The sequence below is a fragment of the Nerophis ophidion genome, linkage group LG27, assembly GCF_033978795.1.
Source record: "Nerophis ophidion isolate RoL-2023_Sa linkage group LG27, RoL_Noph_v1.0, whole genome shotgun sequence".
Lineage (NCBI taxonomy): Eukaryota > Metazoa > Chordata > Actinopteri > Syngnathiformes > Syngnathidae > Nerophis > Nerophis ophidion.
This window is the reverse complement of record NC_084637.1, coordinates 17,658,418-17,675,106: the sequence shown is the minus strand read 5'-3', so window position 1 is coordinate 17,675,106 and position 16,689 is coordinate 17,658,418. Positions and strand designations below refer to the sequence as shown.

The window sequence follows — 16,689 nt, the reverse complement described above, 5'->3', positions numbered from 1 at the left end:
TTGTGGTCACTGCTTAAGGTTGAACAATATGTTAACTGATGAAAATAAGAGGAACCAAAACAATCTCCCCATCAGGGAAGCGAAACCTGGAATTTCGCGTGACAGGCGGAGATACTGTCCACTATACTAACGAGGATTGTGCTGTCCTGTGTTTTCTAAAGACAAACCAACGATCCAGGCTTATCCCTGCCACGCAGTAACCACAGCGGTGCCATGTCATATGTTTGCCGTCCCATAAAGCTGATAAATTGATTATCTAAAAGACCTATGTGACGGTTGTGTGGCCGAGTGGTCTAAGGTGCTGGATTTAATCTCGAGTCTCTCAGGAGGTGTGGGTTCAAATCCCACCGCTGCCATTTCTATTATTGCAAAACACTTGTATCTTTCCTGATCAAAGCAGTAATACCAAGCTTGGTCCTCAATTGGAATGCTTTGGAAAACTTGTGGAAATCAGGCCAAAGCATTAACTTTGGAGTTCTTTACACTAGGAATGTGATCAAAAAGAACACAACCAGGGCAGGGGTGAAGGGGTTGCAAGTCATTAACATTGACATTTTCAAAAAAGGTAACTGGAAATTTGTTCAACTTTTCTTCAGCGTGGAAGTCTGAACAATGGGTCTTAAAAACGAAGAGTGTAAGTTGAACCTAGCGGATATCTTCCACATAAAACACGCAAGCCAGCAGAGGATAGTTTTCATCTATCAACCTTTGGGTTATGGGCCCAACAAGCTTCCGCTGCGCCACTCTGCTAACTCTATTGGCAAGCCTACCTTAATGGGGGCGTGGATTAAAATACCATCGCTTATGTTTTCCTGGTGTGAAACTTGCTTGTTTTCTGAGACAAGAAGGATTTGTCCTTGTCAAATAGTACTAAGGCACCCCAAAGTAGAGGTGTTTGTTTTTTCCGCAAAACTGGACTTCCAACAGTAGAGGTACCGACACTGTGCACTTTAAAAGATTAAATGCTGACAAATTTGTCAGTAAAAAGACATTCAAATGCCTTCTAATCTTTTACATATATTATTTGACATATATTCTTGGTCACTGACTCTAATACACAATTTTTCCGTTCCGAAAACTTGTTATGTATCCTGATTTCTATGAATGCTCAAACGGTAGTAAAGTACTACCATATCTGTAGGACTGTGCAGTATCTCCAGCTCCACGCATCACAATTTTCAGAGATGAAACTATGGTCGGCCCTGAGATCAGGTGGTGACTTGTCCAGTGAGTACACCGATTTCCGCCCTATTGTAACTGAGATAAGCACCAGCGCCGCCCGCGACCCCAAAGGGAATAAGCGGTAGAAAATGGATGGATGGGATGGAAACTATGGTCACTGCTCAAAGTTGAACAATATGTTAACTGATGAAAATAAGAGGAACCAACACAATCTCCCCGTCAGGGAATCGAACCCTGGTCTTCCGCGTGACAGGCGGACATACTGTCCACTACACTAACAAGGACTGCACTAACCACGGTTTTTTAAAGAACAACCAACGATCCAGGCTTATCCCTGCCACGCCACAACCACAGCAGTGCCATGTCATACGTTTGCCGTCTCATAATGCAGATAAATTGATACACTAAATCATCTATATGACGGTTGTGTGGCCGGGTGGTCTATGGTGCTGGATTTAGGCTCCAGTCTCTCAGGAGGTGTGGGTTCACATCCCACCACTGCCATTTCTATTCTTGTAACACATTTGTATCATTCCTGACCAAAACAGTAAGACCAATCTTGGTCCTCATTTGGAATGTTTTGGAAAACTTGTGGAAATCAGGCCAAAACATTAGCTTTGGAATTCTTTACGCTAGGAATGTCATCAAAAAGAACAAACTAGGAGTGAGGATGTGTGCAGCAGTCCAAATACAACACAAAATGAGTGACCGTGTAAATATGCAATGTTCTATCAACCTATATCATTTTGTACGTATGCAGATTACAAAAGCTATTGGTCTGAGTTTTCCCACACAGTTTTAAGGATGAAGGATCAATTATTCAATTAACCAAAGGACAGTTTTGTTTCATTGACTTGGTATGGCTAAAAGGTGGACATGTATGTTTTTGTCAACCTGTCGTTTGAAGATCTGCGCCCCTACCTTAGACACCCAGACCAGTTGTATTTTTTCCTGTATTCGGATCACACCACAGTGATAGCATGTATCGCTGGTCGGCACGGAGTGACTTGCAGGAGGGAAATAGCCTTTCGGGTGACATTGTGTAGAAACTCCAAACTCACCCTCAACACTGACTACAGCAAGGACTCAATAGAGGACATGAGAAAAGAATGTCGGTTCGCTATTGTTAGAGTTGTATACTTTTTCCAAGTCCATATTCCTGCAGCAGTTTCCTAAGACACAAAAGTTCCCGCTCAAAGAATACAAACAATGACCTTTGCAAACCACATTTCAGACTTTTTACAACTGACATGGTGTGGGTGCTTCGTGCATCCGTCAAAAAAGAAGCCAGGAGGAAAGTGTCTAGTTTGATTGTCAGCTCCCTGGTGGTCTAGTGGCTAGGATTCGGCGCTCTCACCGCCGCGGCCCGGGTTCGATTCCTGGTCAGGGAAACTTTATCTAACCAGTCTGGGAGCAGTCAATTTGTAATTTATGTCTACAATTCACATAATTTTGTTCAATGCATGAAAATCATTAACATTGACATTTTCAAAAAAGTTAACCAGAAATTTGTTCAACTGTTCTTCAGCACGCTTCCGCTGCGCCACTCTGCTAACTGTATTTGTAATCCTAGCTTTATGGAGGCGTGGATTGAAAGACCATCCCCTATGTTTTGTTGGTGAGAAACTTGCTTGTTTTCTGAGACAAAAAAACTTTGTCCTTGTCAAATAGTACTAAGGCACCCCAAAGTAGAGGCGTTTGTTTCTTCCGCAGAATTGGACTTCCAAGAGTAGAGGAACCGACACTGTGGACTTAAAAAGATTAAATGTTGACAAATTTGTCAGTAAAAATATGTTCAAATGGCTTCTAATCTTTTACATATATTCTTGGTTTCAGCTTAATGCGCAATACTGAATATGAGTCACTGACTCTAATACACAATTTTTCCTTTTTGAAAACTTGCTATGCATCCTGATTTCGAAGAATGCTCAAACGGTAGTAAAGTACTACCATATCTGTAGGACTGTGCAGTATCTCCAGGTCCACGCATTATAATTTTCAGAGAGGGATACTGTGGTCACTTCTCAAGGTTGAACAATATGTTAACTGATGAAAATAAGAGGAACCAAGACAATCTCCCCATCAGGGAATCGAACCCTGGTCTTCTGCAAGACAGGCAGAGATACTGTCCTTTATACTAAAGAGGACTGTGATGTTCTGTGTTTTCTAAAGCACAACCAACGATCCAGGGTTATCCCTGCCACACCACAACCACAGCGATGCCATGTCATACGTTTGCCGTCTCACAATGCCGATATATTGTTTCTCTAAAATATTTATGTGACAGTTGTGTGGCCGAGTGGTCTAAGGGGCTGGATTTAGGCTCCAATATCGCAGAAGCAGTGGGTTCAAATCCCACCACTGACATTTCTATTCTTGTAACACACTTGTATCTTTCCTGACCAAAGCAGTAAGACCAAGCTTGGTCCTCATTTGGAATGCTTTGGAAAACTTGTGGAAATCAGGCCAAAACATTAGCTTTGGAGTTATTAACGCTAGGAATGTGATCAAAAAGAACACAAACAGGGATGAGGATGTGTACAGCAGTCCAAATACAACACAAAATGAGTGACAGTGTAAATATGCCATGTTCTATCAACCTATATCATTTTGTACGTATGGAGATTACAAAGGCTTTTTAATCTTACTTTTCCCACAGTTTTAAGGATGAAAGATTAATTATTCAATATAGCAAAGGACAGTTTTGTTTCCATTACTTGGTAGCTCCAAGACCTTAATGAAGAAGACATATCGAGGACCCAGATTCCCCTCGCCCGGACGCGGTTCACTGGGGCCCCCCTCTGGAGCCAGGCCCGGAGGCGGGGCACAATGTCGAGCGCCTGGTGGCCGGGCCTGTTCCCATGGAGCCCAGCCGGGCACTGTACAAAGAGGCAACGTGGGTCCCCCTCCAATGGGCTCACCACCCATAGCAGGGGCCATAGAGGTCAGGTGCGAAGTGAGCTGCGCTGCAGCCGAAGGCAGGGCACTTGGCGGTCCGATCCTCAGCTATATAAGCTAGCTCTTGGGACATGGAACGTCACCTCACTGGGGCGGAAGGAGCTTGAACTAGTGCGCGAAGTAGAGAAATTCCGGCTGGATGTAGTCGGACACACTTCGATGCACAGCAAGGGCCCTGGAACCACTTCTCTCGAGAGGGGCTGGACACTCTTCCACTCTGGCGTTGCCGGCAGTGAGAGGCGATGGCCTGGGGTGGCAATTCTCGTAACCTCTTGGCTCAAAGCCTGCACGTTGGAGTTCAACCCGGTGGATGAAAGGGTAGCCTCCCTCCACCTTCGGGTGGGGGAACGGGTCCTGACTGTTATTTGTGCTTACGCACCAAACAACAGTTCAGAGTACCAACCCTTTTTGGGTACACTCGAGGGAGTACTGGAAAAATGCTCCCTCGTGTGTTTCCCTTGTTTTGCTGGGGGACTTCAACGCTCATGTTGGCAAAGACAGTTAAACCTGGAGAGACGTTATGGGAAGAATGGTCGTCCGCATCTGAATCCAAGTGACGTTTTGTTATTGGACTTTTGTGTTCGTCACAGTTTGTCCATAACAAACACCATGTTAAAACATAAGGGTGTCCATATGTGCACTTGGTACCAGGACACCCTAGGCCGCAGTTCCATCATCGACTTTGTGGTTGTGACATCGGATTTGCGGCCTCACGTTTTGGACACTCGGGTGAAGAGAGGGGCAGAGCTTTCTACCGATCACCACCTGGTGGCGAGTTGGCTGCGACTGTGGGGGAGGATGCCGGACAGACCTGGCAGGCCCAAACGCATTGTGAGGGTTTGCTGGGAACGTCTGGCAGAGTCTCCTGTCACAGAAATGTTATATTCCCACCTCCGAAAGACCTTTGAACATGTCACGAGGGAGGTGCTGGACATTGAGTCTATTGTCGAGGCGGCTGATTGGAGCTGTGACCACAAGGTAGTTGGTGCCTGTCAGGACGGTAATCCTAAAACCCGTTTGTGGACACCAGCGGTGAGGGATGCCGTCAAGCTGAAGGAGTCCTATCGGGTCTTTTTGGCTCATAGGACACCGGAGGCAGTGGACAGGTACCGACAGGCCAAGCGGAGTGCAGCCTCAGCAGTCGCGGAGGCAAAAACTCGGACATGGGAGGAGCTCGGGGAAGCCATGGAAAACGACTTCCGGACGGCTTCGAAGCGATTCTGGACCATTACCCGCCGCCTTAGGAAGGGGAAGCAGTGCACTATCAACACCGTGTATGGTGCGGATGGTGTTCCGCTGACCTCGACTGCGGATGTTGTGGCTAGGTGGAAGGAATACTTTGAAGCCTTCCTCAATCCCACCAACACGTCTTCCTATGAGTAAGCAGTCCCTGGGGAATCTGTGGTGGGCTCTCCTATTTCTGGGGCTGAGGTTGCTGAGGTAGTTAAAAAGCTTTTCAGAGGCATGGCCCCAGGGGTGGATGAGGACCGTCCGGAGTTCCTTAAGGCTCTGGATGCTGTGGGTCTGTCTTGGTTGACAAGACTCTACAGCATCGCGTGGACATCAGGGGCGGTACCTGTGGATTGGCAGACCGTGGTGGTGGTCCCTCTCTTTAAGAAGGGGGACCGGAGGGTGTGTTCCAACTATCGTGGGCTCACACTCTTCAGACTTCCCGGTAATGTCTATTCGGGCTACTGTTAGAATAATGATGTATATATTATCACACTAACTTTAGTATGCTTAAAGTTTGTTGCTTTAGTTCTCAACTATTGTGCTCAAGTTGGACTTTTTCTATTCTATGCAAGGACAAAACTTCTTGTCTGAAGGGTGGCCTCAGCCACAGATGTTATCTTTGTTTTGGCCCGCTGGTAGCCAATGACTTCAGGGACCTCAGCAGGGATGGGATGACAGCACGCAGGCGAGACAGAGACTTCAAGGATCTCGACGAAGATAAGATGACAACACGCAGACGAAGCAGAGACAAGGCGAAATCACATTCCATCACGTACTATGCGTCCTGGACCTGCTTTGCATAATACATGTGACCCAATAAAGTGATGTTGACTATGGAACTCTAACCAAAAAGAGGAACGCGGAAACTGGACCTTAGAGCATGGGGCAAGACTGTGACTAAGTGTGCAGTGCCCGCGTTCTCCTCATGAGCCCTATTTAACTCTGTGTCTGCTTGGTTCCTTGCTTCTTGTCTGATTAATAGATGTCATCAGTGTTTGAACCTGACATCTTCTTGGTCCTTCGAGCCGGATTCCAACACGTCTGACGATTACAGCCGGGTGAGTAAAATCAGAAGACCATGGCACCCATATCTCCCATTTGAGGAGCTGATTTTCCTCACCCCGGGCTGCGATCGGACGACTGACGGGAAACTGAGGACAAGAGGAAGGAACGCAGATTTCATTAAGTACGATTTGAATTACAAAGGAAAAATAGCATGTGACTGAGGCTTACAACGCCTAGAAAAAGAAAAAAGCGACGCATAGAAAAAAGCGTGTACCCGAGGGTCGCGACGCATAGAAAAAAAGCGTGTAACCGAGGGTTACGACACATAGACAAAGGGTGTGACTAAGGGTTACGACGCAAAAACAAACCCTGTGAATCCTAGGCTCTAACAGGTAAAAAGGCCTAAGAATCAGAAAGAAGAATGAAAATTTTGTAAGATTCAATATTGAAAATAAGCCAAATTAGGGACCACGGAGTCCACGTAAAAACCGACAATTCTCAAACAGAAAAAGCCATAGGACGACTGAGTCCGCAGGACCTAAAAAATAGAGTAGAAGGAGTGTGAAAGGTGTGGGAGTGATTGCCACTAAGCTATCAATCCATATTAAAGTTGTGACAAGTAAATAGTGGGTTATTGTGGAAGCATTATTCAAGACACCTCCACTGTGGAACAATCTCAAGTAGAATCGACGTGTGCCACAATAATAAATTAAACCACTATCTTAAAACAAAGACAAAAGTAATCATTAAAAGAGCGGCCCGGTAGGGGACGACGGATTACTCCAAATTCTCAAAATGGAAAGAGGGACACAACGAAACGCAGATCTGATGTGGTCTATTACAATCTATTTCAATCAAAATAGAAGACAACAACAACAGCAGCGGTTACACCCTACTGCTTGTTGGCGTTGTGGCAGAGAAGGACATTTTGCAAGAAACTGTCCTGCGAAAAAAAAAAAAAAAAAAAATTAACAAAGTAACTCAGCATGACTGTTAAAAGACGACATTATCAAATTATGACCAATTAGTCATGTTGTCAGCGTATGCCATTGGTGGTAAGATCACTGCAAAAGTGTTTGTTTGTTTGTTAGTGTGTGTTTAAGTGTGTATCTTTCCAGGTACAAATTGTGTAAAAACCACAGATGTCATGTCTGATCATTATTTTGTGTGACCGTGCTGGTTCTAGAAGCTAAGCAGTGTCTGGCCTGGTTAGTACTTGGATGGGAGACGGCTTAGGAATACAAGGTGCTGTTTGACCTTTGGACTCTTTAAGTTCCTTTTTTTTCTCACTCTGTTTTGTCACCTTGACGACCAATCAGTTCACCCTTCATGTCTCACACCTGCTTTCAATCACCACATCTCTATTTAAGCTTGTCATTTTATGTTGGTCGTCCTGGTGTCATTGTGTTTCTGTTCATGCTTTGTCCATGCCAGTTTTTTCATGCCAAAGTCCTTGCTACTCTTGTACAACCATAGTAAGTGTTATTTGCATTATGTTCATAGTTTGTTAAAGTGTTACTTTTGTCTCTTTTCCCAAGTTGTGCCTCCGCAGCGAGTGCTTTTTGTTTGTACCTTCTGTTAGTTAAAATTAAATCATGTTTTTACCTGAACGCCATGTTTTGAGTAGTCTGTCTGCCTTCCTGGGAGAGCGACCCGGCAGCAAGCTGCGACCCCCCCCCCCCCAACCTGACAGAATGACACCGGCATTCAGTTCCCCCGCGACAGACATTAAGGTAATAGACCAAGAATTTTTTTTTCCTGTTAATTTTGTCTACCAGCCGGCACCAAAGGACTTTTTTGCCAGAATCAGACACTTCCAGAACATTTTTTCACAGAAACACTCACCAGGACTGTCCTTTCCCCCCAAGACTCAAGCCCTGCCCCAGTCACAAAAGGTTTCCTTTTATCCGCCCACACAACCCCAGGTGGGGGATAAAGAAGTATTTGGACAATTCAAAGGGGAGGATTCTGCCCTCCTCTTCACCGCCCTGCCCCCAACCCAAAAGACTGTTCCATGTCACGGTGGGAGTGTCTGGGAGCCACTCCTTGAGGGGGGGGCTGGAGCTGGGAGATTGTGGGTTGGTTCTGCCCGGTGCGGTTCCAAGCCACAGCGACCATCACGTCCCCCACCTCCAGTTTTTCGGCCGGTTAAGCCGCAGCTTCCAGCGAGGCCACCTCGTCCAGCTCCAAGATCAAGCCCACGTCCAGCTCCAAGATCAAGCCCACGTCCAGCTCCAAGATCAAGTCCACGTCCAGCTCCAAGATCAAGTCCACGTCCAGCTCCAAGATCAAGTCCACGTCCAGCTCCAAGATCAAGTCCACGTCCAGCTCCAAGATCAAGTCCACGTCCAGCTCCAAGATCAAGTCCACGCCCAGCTCCAAGATCAAGTCCACGCCCAGCTCCAAGATCAAGTCCACGCCCAGCTCCAAGACCAAGTCCACGCCCAGCTCCAAGACCAAGTCCACGCCCAGCTCCAAGACCAAGTCCACGCCCAGCTCCAAGACCAAGTCCACGCCCAGCTCCAAGACCAAGTCCACGCCCAGCTCCAAGACCAAGTCCACGCCCAGCTCCAAGACCAAGTCCACGCCCAGCTCCAAGACCAAGTCCACGCCCAGCTCCAAGACCAAGTCCACGCCCAGCTCCAAGACCAAGTCCACGCCCAGCTCCAAGACCAAGTCCACGCCCAGCTCCAAGACCAAGTCCACGCCCAGCTCCAAGACCAAGTCCACGCCCAGCTCCACGTCGCCAAGCGCCGCCAGTGGCAGATCCACGTCGACCGCCAGGCCCAGGCCCAAGTCGACCGCCAGGCCCAAGTCCACGCCAAGCGCCAACGCTGTCGCCACGCCGAACTTCATCGCCTGCCACGACGACGACGCGTCCGCCTCCTTGTCGGCCATGGATGTGGCTGCTACGTGGGCGTCCACCACACCAGGGATGCTGACATCCTTGTCGGCCACTACGTGGCTGTCCGCCACGCCTGCCTCGTCGGCCACAGTTGTGGTCTCAACATGGTCGTCCGCCACGCCAAAGGAGTCAGTCACGGATATGGCCGTTCCCGGGTTGCCCACCTCGGCCTTCCACGCGTATCTTTCCTGACTGAAGCAGTAAGACCAAGCTTGGTCCTCATTTGGAATGCTTTGGAAAACTTGTGGAAATCAGGCCAAAACATTTAGTTTTGGAGTTCTTTACGCTAGGAATGTGATCAAAAAGAACACAACCAGGTGGAGATACTGTCCACTATACTAACGAGGACTGCGCTATCCTGCGTTTTCTAAACAACAACCAACGATCGAGGCGTATCTCTGCCACGCCACAACCACAGCGGTGCCATGTCATACGTTTGCCGTCTCATAATGCCGATAAATTGATTCTTTAAACCTTATGAAGGAAGGTAGTGTGGCCGAGTGGTCTAAGGCGCTGGATTTAGGCTCCAGTCTCTCAGGAGGCGTGGGTTCAAATCCCACCACTGCCATTTCTATTTCTGTAATGCACTTGTATCTTTCCTGACTAAAACAGTAAGACCAAACTTGATTCTCATTTGGAAAACCTGTGGAAATCAGGCCAAAACATTAGTTTTGGAGTTCTTTACGTTAGGAATGTGATCAAAAAGAACACAACAAGGGCAGGGGTGAGGATGTGTGCAGCAGTCCAAATACAACACAAAATGAGTGACAGTGTAAATATGCCGTGTTCTATCAACCTATGTCATTTTGTACGTATGCAGATTACAAAGGCTTTTGGAACCAAAACAACATCCCCGTCAGGGAATCAAACCCTGGTCTTCCGCGTGACAGGCGGAGATACTGTCCACTATACTAACGAGGACTGCACCATCCTGCGTTTTCTAAATAACAACCAACGATCCAGGCGTATCCCTGCCACGCCACAACCACAGCGGTGCCATGTCATACGTTTGCCTTCTCATAATGCCGATAAATTGATTCTCTAAACAGTATGTATGACGGTAGTGTGGCCGAGTGGTCTAAGGCGCTGGGCTTAGGCTCCAGTCTCTCAGGACTCGGGCGTTCAAATCCCTCCACAACCTTTTCTATTCCTGTAACCCACTTGTATCTTTCCTGACTAAAGCAGTAAGACCAAGCTTGGTCCTCATTTGGGATGCTTTGGAAAACTTGTGGAAATCAGGCCAAAACATTAATTTGGAGTCCTTTACGCTAGGAATGTGATCAAAAAGAACCCACCAGGGCAGGGGTGAGGATGTGTGCAGCAGTCCCAATACAACACAAAAAGAGTGATAGTGTAAATATGCTGTGTCCTATCAACCTATGTCATTTTGTACGTATGCAGATTATAAAGGCTTTTGGTCTGACTTTTCCCACACAGTTTTAAGTATGAAGGATCAATTATTCAATAAAGCAAAGGAAAGTTTTGTTTCATTGACTTGGTATGGCTATAAGGTGGACATGTATGTTTTTGTCAACCTGTCGTTTGAAGATCTGCGCCCCTACCTTAGACACTCAAGTCAATTGTATGTTTTCCTGTATTCGGATCACACCACAGTGATAGCATGTATCGCTGGTCGACACGGAGCGACTTGCAGAGGGATATAGCCTTTTTGGTGACCTTGTGTGGAAACTCCAACCTCACCCTACACCAAGGAGTGAATAGAGGACATGAGAAAAGAACCCCTGTTCGCTCTTGTTAGAGTTGTGTACTTTTTCCACGTCCATATTCCTGCAGTAGTTCCCTAAGACACAAAAGTTCTCGCTCAAAGACTCCAACCAATGACTTTTGCAAACCACATTTCAGACTTTGTAAAACTGACATGGTATGGGTGCTTCGTGCATCCGTCAAAAAAGCAGCCAGGAAGAAAGTGTCTAGGTCGATTGTCAGCTCCCTGGTGGTCTAGTGGATAGGATTCAGCGCTCTCATCGCCGCGGCCCGGGTTGGATTCCCGGTCAGGGAAGCACTGTCTAACCAGTCTGGGAGCAGTCAAATTGTGCTTTATGTCCACAATTCTTATGTTTATGCTCATTAGATGCAAATCATTAACATTGACATTTTCAAAAAAGGTAACCGGGAATTTGTTCAACTGTTCTTCAGCGTGGAAATCTGAACAATGGGTGTTCTTATCATGTCATGAAACTAAAGAGTGTAAGTGGAACCGAGCGAAAATCTTTCACATAAAACACGCAAGATAGCAGAGGATAGTTTCGATCTATCGGCCTCTGGGTTATGGGCCCAGCACACTCCCGCTGCGCCACTCTGCTAACTCTATTTGCAGTCCTAGCTTTATGAAGGGGTTGATTGAAATACCATCGCTTATGTTTTCCTGGTTAGATACTTGTTTGTTTCCTGAGACAAAAAGGATTTGTCCTTGTCAATTACTACTAAGGCACCCCAAAGTAGAGGCGTTTGTTTCTTCCGCAGAACTGGACTTCCAACAGTCGAGGTAAAGACACTGTTTTTGAAAACATTTTATGCATCCTGATTTCGAGGAATGAAACAAACGGTAGTAGTGTACTACCATATCTGTAGGACTGTGCAGTATATCCAGGTCCACGCGTCACAATTTTCAGAGAGGGATACTGTGGTCACTGCTCAAGGTTGAACAATATGTTAACTGATGAAAATAAGAGGAACCAAAAAAATCTCCCCGTCAGGGAATCGAACCCTGGTCTTCCGCGTGACAGGCGGAGATACTGTCCACTATACTAACGAGGACGCGCTAACCTACGATTTTTAAAGAACAAATAATGATCCAGGCTTATCCCTGCCACACCACAACCACAGCGGTGCCATGTCATACGTTTGCCGTCTCATAATGCCGATAAATTGATTCTCTTAAACTTGTAAATGACAGTTGTGTGGCCAAGGGGTCTAAGGCGCTAGATTTAAGGTCCAGTCTCTCAGGAGGCGTGGGTTCAAATCCCACCAGTCTTTTAAATTCTTGTAACACACTTGTATCTTTCCTGACCAAAGCAGTAAGACCTCATTTTTTGAGGTCTTTGGAGTTCTTTACACTAGGAATGTGATCAAAAAGAACCCAACCAGGGCAGGGGTGAGGAAGTGTGCAGCAGTCCAAATAAACAACAAAATGAGTGACGGTGTAAATATGCATTGTTCTATCAATCTATGTCATTTTGTACGTATGCAGATTACAAAGGCTTTTGGTCTGACTTTTCCCACACAGTTTTAAGGATGAAGGATCAATTATTCAATAAAGCAAAGGAAAGTTTTGTTTCATTGACTTGGTATGGCTAAAAGGTAGACATGTATGTTTTTGTCAACCTGTCGTTTGAAGATCTGCGCCACTACCTTAGACACTCAAGTCAGTCGTATTTTTTCCTGTATTCGGATCACACCACAGTGATAGCATGTATCGCTGGTCGGCACGGAGCAACTTGCAGAGGGAAATAGCCTTTCTGGTGACATTGTGTGGAAACTCCAACCTCACCCTCAACGCGGACTACACCAAGGAGTCAATAGAGGACATGAAAAAAGAACCTTTGTTTGCTCTTGTTAGAGTTGTATACTTTTTCACGTCCATATTCCTGAAGCAATTCCCTAAGACAAAAAAGTTCTCGCTCAAAGACTTCAACCAATGACCTTTGCAAACCACATTTCAGACTTTGTACATGTTTATGCTCATTGGATGCAAATCATTAACATTGACATTTTCAAAAATGGTAACCGGAAATTTGTTCAACTGTTCTTCAGCATGGAAGTGTGAACAATGGGTGTTCTTATCATGTTGTGAAACCAAAGAGTGTAAGTGGAACTTAGCGGATATCTTTCACATAAAACATGCAAGCTTGCAGAGGATAGTTTCAATCTATCGACCTCTGGGTTATGGGCCCAGCACGCTCAGACTTAGACTTAGACTTAGACAAATTTTAATGATCCCCAAGGGAAATTAATCAACACAGTAGCTTAGTTACAATGATGGAAAGTGTAAGGATGGAAAGGACAATGCAGGTATAAATAGACTAGGTATAGCAATGTAAAATATAACATATCTGTGAATATATACAATATATACTAAATATGTGTACAGTGTATTATATATACAGATATAATATGTTTATAACACATATACAATATATACCTATTGCTATGTACACTATCACAGTATATTTGGCAGCCCCAGCATAAAAAAGAGAGTAAGTCCAGCAGAAAATAGAATATAGACATTAAAAACAAAGAGAAGTAGCTGACATAGAAGGTGTCAGGTAATAGACGGATATTATCTGTTGCTGTATGGGGAGTGATTATACAGCTGGATGGAGTGTGGAATGAAGGAGTTCTTGAATCGCACAGTGCGGGAAGGAAGCTGAAGGAGCCTGTTGGAGTATGAACTCCGCTGTCCCTCAATTGTCTGGTGGAGTGGGTGGGCAGGATTGTCCATGATGGCCAGCAGTTTGTCCAGTGTCCTCCTGTCCCTCACTGATACAAACGCCTCCAACTGCGAGCCAATAGTTTGGCCGGCTTTCCGGATGAGTTTATCCATCCGGTTTGAGTCCATTTTGCTGGTGCTGCTCCCCCAACAAACCACAGCGAAGTGCAGGGCACTGGCTGCAACAGACTGATAGAAGATCTCCAACAGCTTGCTGAACACATTAAAGTACCTAAGCTTCCTCAGGGAAAATAGTCTGCTCATTACCTTCTTGTAAACAGCATTGCAGTTGTCCTTCCAGTCCAGTCTGCTGTTCAAATGAACTCCCAGGTACTTATATTTCCCTAACGCTGCCACCTCCCGGCCCTGGATCTTGATGGGCTCCACCGGGGTCATACTCTTCCTGAAGTCGATGAACAGCTCCTTGGTCTTGTCCACGTTAAGGACTAGATCGGGCGGCATAGCTCGGCTGGTAGAGCGGCCGTGCCAGCAACTTGAGGGTTGCAGGTTCGATTCCTGCTTCCGCCATCCTAGTCACTGCCGTTGGCTCCTTGGGCAAGACACTTTACCCACCTGCTCCCAGTACCACCCACACTGGTTTAAATGTAACTTAGATATTGGGTTTCACTATGTAAAAGCGCTTTGAGTCACTAGAGAAAAGCGCTATATAAATATAATTCACAATGGTTCGCCTGAGACCACTCCACAAAGTCAGCAATCAGTGTCCTATACTCCAATTCCTGTCCCTCTCTGACACATCCGACCACAGCACAGTCGTCAGAATATTTCTGCAGGTGGCAGAACCTGGAACTGTGCTGGAAGTCTGAGGTGTACAGGGTGAACAGGAAAGGAGACAGGACAGCCCCCTGTGGAGCACCTACACCACTGACCACAGTATCCGATAGGGAGCTCCCCAGTCCCACAAACTGGGGCCTGTCAGACAAGTAATCAGTTATCCAGGAGAAAATGGATGAACTGACACCCATCCTGATCAACTTGTCACTCATCAGAATTGGCTGAATAGTGTAAAAAGGCACTGGAGAAGTCAAAGAACATGATCCTCACAGTGCCCTTCCCACCATCCAGGTGAGAGTGAGCACGATGCAGCAGGTAGATAACAGCATCATCCACTCCTACATGGGGCTGATATGCAAACTGTAGAGGATCCAGGGAAGGAGCCACCAGGGGTCTCAGCTGTTCCAGTAGAAGTCTTTCGAGGACCTTCATGACCTGGGACGACAGGGTAACAGGTCTGAAGTCGTTCAAGCCCGATGGGATGGGTTTCTTGGGCACCGGCACTATGCAGGATGTTTTCCATAGCAATGGTATCCGTTCTAGCTTCAGACTCAGGTTGAAGATGAAATGGAGGATCATAGTCAGCTGAGCAGCACAAGTCTTCAGTACCCAAGGCTTGACTCGGTCAGGGCCTGCTGACTTGGCTGGATTGACTCTCTCCAGCTGTCGTCTCACATGTCCTGGTGTCAGGCACACCGGGCTGGTTTTCTCAGTGGGGTTGGGGGGAACAACACTGGCAGATATCAGAGAAGGAATTTGTGTAGAGATGTTCAGGGGAAGTGTGAAGACAGGAGTAGTGGGGGGGTGGGCCAGTAAGGGGTGCATTGCTAAATCTGTTGAAGAACAAATTCAGCTCGTTAGCTCTGTTTGCACCCCTATCCAGCAGTTTGGCTTTGTTGTTAAAGTCTGTGATGGCTTTCATGCCTTTCCACACATCACAAATGTTGTTCTGCTGGAGTTTAGCCTCTAGCTTCCTCCTGTAGGCATCTTTCCCTTCTTGCAGCTGGACTTTAAGCTGCCACTGTATCGTCCTCAACTCATCCCGGTCACCGCATCTGATGGCTAGCTTCTTTTTATTCAGCAGCACCTTTAGCTAGCTGGTGATCCAGAGATTGTTATTTGGGTAGCAATGGACAGTTTTTGTAGGGATGATGGAGTCCTCACAGAAATTGAAGTAATCTGTGATGCAGTCTGTGATGCTGTCGATATCTGTCCCGTGGGGCTTACAGAGTACTTCCTAGTCTGTAGTCTCAAAGCAGTCCTGCAGGGCAATGCATGCCTCCTGGTTCCTCATCTGCATGGATTTTGCTGCGCCACTCTGCTAACTGTATTTGCAGTCCTAGCTTTATGGAGGCGTGGATTGAAATACCATCGCTTATGTTTTCCTGGTGAGAAACTTGCTTGTTTTCTGAGACAAAAATAATTTGTCCTTGTCAAATAGTACTAAGGCACCCCAAAGTAGAGGCGTTTGTTTCTTCTGCAGAACTGGACTTCCAACAGTAGAGGTACCGACACTGTGGACTTAAAAAGATTAAATGCCGACAAATTTGTCAGTAAAAAATACATTCAAATGCCTTCTAATCTTTTACATATATTCTTGGTTTCAACTTAATCCGCAATACTGAATTTGAGTCACTGACTCTAATACACAATTTTTCCTTTTTGAAAACTTGTTATGCATCCTGATTTCGAGGAATGCTCAAACGGTAATAAAGTACTACCATATCTGTAGGACTGTGCAGTATCTCCAGGTCGACGCATCACAATTATCAGCGAGGGATACTGTGGTCACTGCTCAAGGTTGAACAATATGTTAACTGATGAAAACAAGAGGAACCAAAACAATCTCCCCATCAGGGAATCGAACCCTTGCCTTCCTTGTGACAGGCAGAGATACTGTCCACTATACTAACGAGGACTGCACTGTCTTCCATTTTTTAAATAACAAGCAATGATCCCTCCCAATTATCCCTGTCACGCCACAACCACAGCAGTGCCATGTCATACGTTTGCCATCTCATAATGGCGATAAATTGATTCTCTAAAACTGCTATATGACGGTTGTGTGGCTGAGTGGTCTAAGGTGCTGGATTTAGGCTCTTATCTCTCAGGAGACATGGGTTCACAATCCCACCATTGCCATTTCTATTCTTGTAACAAA

At 46.1% G+C, this 16,689-nt stretch overlaps 4 non-coding genes across 4 annotated transcripts; 2 read left to right on the top strand and 2 right to left on the bottom strand.

Annotated features, from left to right (window-relative positions):
* Positions 1-1,394: 1,394 nt before the first annotated feature.
* Positions 1,395-1,466, bottom strand: trnad-guc (transfer RNA aspartic acid (anticodon GUC)). Its single transcript has one exon. It is a non-coding gene; the product is annotated as a tRNA-Asp (tRNA).
* A 1,035-nt stretch (positions 1,467-2,501) lies between these two features.
* On the top strand, positions 2,502-2,573 carry trnae-cuc (transfer RNA glutamic acid (anticodon CUC)). The gene has a single exon. It is a non-coding gene; the product is annotated as a tRNA-Glu (tRNA).
* A 7,196-nt stretch (positions 2,574-9,769) lies between these two features.
* Positions 9,770-9,851, top strand: trnal-uag (transfer RNA leucine (anticodon UAG)). The gene has a single exon. It is a non-coding gene; the product is annotated as a tRNA-Leu (tRNA).
* A 2,138-nt stretch (positions 9,852-11,989) lies between these two features.
* On the bottom strand, positions 11,990-12,061 carry trnad-guc (transfer RNA aspartic acid (anticodon GUC)). The gene has a single exon. It is a non-coding gene; the product is annotated as a tRNA-Asp (tRNA).
* Positions 12,062-16,689: the final 4,628 nt, after the last annotated feature.